At 51.2% G+C, this 2,500-nt stretch overlaps 1 protein-coding gene across 1 annotated transcript in view; it reads right to left on the bottom strand.

The window, feature by feature from the left end:
- hdac6 (histone deacetylase 6) overlaps window positions 1-2,500 on the bottom strand; it is a 26,363-nt gene that overhangs the window by 19,525 nt on the left and 4,338 nt on the right. The gene's annotated exons all lie outside the window — the stretch shown is intronic.

Raw genomic sequence — 2,500 nt, 5'->3', positions numbered from 1 at the left:
ACCAGCCCTCTGGGGCAAGATGCCCTGGCGCACACATGGCCGGGGGGCATTCTTTATGCTTTCCCCCCAATTCCCCTGATCTTGCCAACGCTTCTCAGGGTACTTCAACAGGGCCACAGTCTCCTACTGGTGGCCCCACGATGGCCAGCCAGGACTTGGTTCCCCCTGCTGCACAGACTCTGCTCCGGGACGCCATGGCGCCTCCCGGACAGGAGGGATCTCCTTTCGCAACCCAACCCCAGCCGCCTGCAGCTATGGGCCTGGCCACTGCAGGGTCCGACCAGCTGCTGAGCAGCTGCACAGACCCAGTCAAGGGGACTATTCGGAATGCCAGAGCACCATCTACCCGTCTGCAGTACGAGTGTAGATGGAGGCTGTTCTCTGACTGGTGCGTGGGCCGCAACACCGACCCGGTGCAGTGCCCCGTGCCGGTTATATTAGAGTTTCTACAGTCCCTCCTGGATAGGGGCCGGTCTCCCTCTACCCTGAGGGTGTACGTAGCTGCTATCTCAGCACAGCACGCTGGGACTAACAAGGGCACGGTAGGGAGCCATAGGTTGGTCTCCCTCTTCTTAAAGGGAGCTCGGCGACTGCGTCCTCCGAGAGCCCCCAGGGCTCCCCCATGGGACCTGCCCATGGTACTGGACACACTATGCTCGCCTCCTTTCAAACCCATGTCGGGGTCAGAGCTAAGATGGCTGTCGGCAAAGACCGCTTTTCTCCTTGCCATCACGTCAGCAAAGAGAGTAGGCGAGCTGCACGCCCTATCGGTGAGTGAATCCTGTCTCTCAGGTGGAACTCGGATGGCTCGGGTGTCACACAGCGTTTCTCCCTAAGGTGCTGACACGCTCATATGTCAACCAGCCTGTCCGGCTGGCACAGTTCGCCCCCCATCGGGAGAGGAGCGGTCAAAGCTCCTGTGCCCAGTACGGGCCCTCAGAGCCGATGTCGAAGCTACCACAGGCATACGACAATCGGAGCAGCTTTTCATCTGCTATGGCGGGCCTAGGAGGGGTTTGGCCCTTTCAAAGCAGCGCCTATCCCACTGGATTGTGGAGGCCATTGCCTGTGCATACAGAGCGAGGGGCCATTCTACCAGGAGTGTTTCCACATCATGGGCAACCCTGAGAGGGGTCCCAGTGGAGGATATATGTGCCGCAGCCTCCTGGGCGTCACCAAGCACATTCACCAGGTTCTACAGGGTGAACGTTGCCACCCCTCACCCACTGGGGGTGGTTCTTCGTCCAGAGTCCTCTGCCTGATCCATACACGGTAGGCTCCCTGGGTTTCCTCGTGACTCTGTTGGTACAAGTCATCCAGTGCTAAGCACCGCCTCTGGCGGTCAGGAAGGATGAAATAGAACGCAAGTTACGTATGTAACTATGGTTCTATGAATCCTGGATGACCGCCAGAGTTCTTAGTCACTCGGAATCTCGTGAGTTCGCGAGAAGACTCTGTAGGACTGATCTCGGGATGACACCGGAACTTATACCCAGTGGGCGGGTCATCCGAGGTCACATGTGACTTTGTTGTCATAAAGACTCGACCTGCGTATGCTCGAGACGGAAGAAATCCAGTGCTAAGCACCGCCTCTGGCGGTCATCCATGATTCATAGAACCATAGTTACATACGTAACTTGCGATATATATACATGTATATATATATATACATGTATATATATATATACATGTATATATACATATATATGTACACTACTGTTCAAAAGTTTGGGATCACTTAGAAATGTCCTTATTTTTCAAAGTAAAGCATTGTTTTTTTCAATGAAGATAACATTAAATCAATCATAAATACCCTCTATACATTGTTAATGTGGTAAATGACTCTTCTAGGTGAAACGTCTGGTTTCTAATGAAATATCTCCAGAGGTGTATAGAGGCCCATTTCATCATCACTCCAGTGTTCTAATGGTACATTGTGTTATCGCCTTAGAAGACTAATGTCTGATTAGAAAACCCTTGTGCAATTATGTTAGCACAGCTGAAAACTGTTTTGCTGATGAGAGAAGCTATAAAACTGGCCTTCCTTTGAGCTAGTTGATTATCTGGAGCATCACATTTGTGGGTTCGATAAGACTCTCAAAATGGCCAGAAAAAAAGAAGTTTCCTGTGAAACTCGCCAGTCTATTCTTGTTCTTAGAAATGAAGGCTATTCCATGCGAGAAATTGTAAAAAAACTGAAAATGTCCTCCAGCGGTGTGTACTACTCCCTTCAGAGAACAGCACCAACGGGCTCTAACCAGAGCAGAAAGAGAAGTGGGAGGCCCCGGTGCACAACTCAGCAAGAAGACAAGTACATTACAGTCTCTAGTTTGAGAAATAGACGCCTACAGGTCCTCAACTGGCAGCTTCTTTAAATGGTACCAAAACGCCAGTGTCAACGCCGACAGTGAAGAGGCGACTCGGGATGCTGGCCTCTAGGCAGAGTGGCAAAGAAAAGCCATATCTGAGACTGGCCAATCAAAAGAAAAGATTGGTATGG

This window comes from Pseudoliparis swirei, chromosome 12, assembly GCF_029220125.1.
Source record: "Pseudoliparis swirei isolate HS2019 ecotype Mariana Trench chromosome 12, NWPU_hadal_v1, whole genome shotgun sequence".
Taxonomy (NCBI): domain Eukaryota; kingdom Metazoa; phylum Chordata; class Actinopteri; order Perciformes; family Liparidae; genus Pseudoliparis; species Pseudoliparis swirei.
This window is presented reverse-complemented; position numbering and strand designations above follow the sequence as displayed.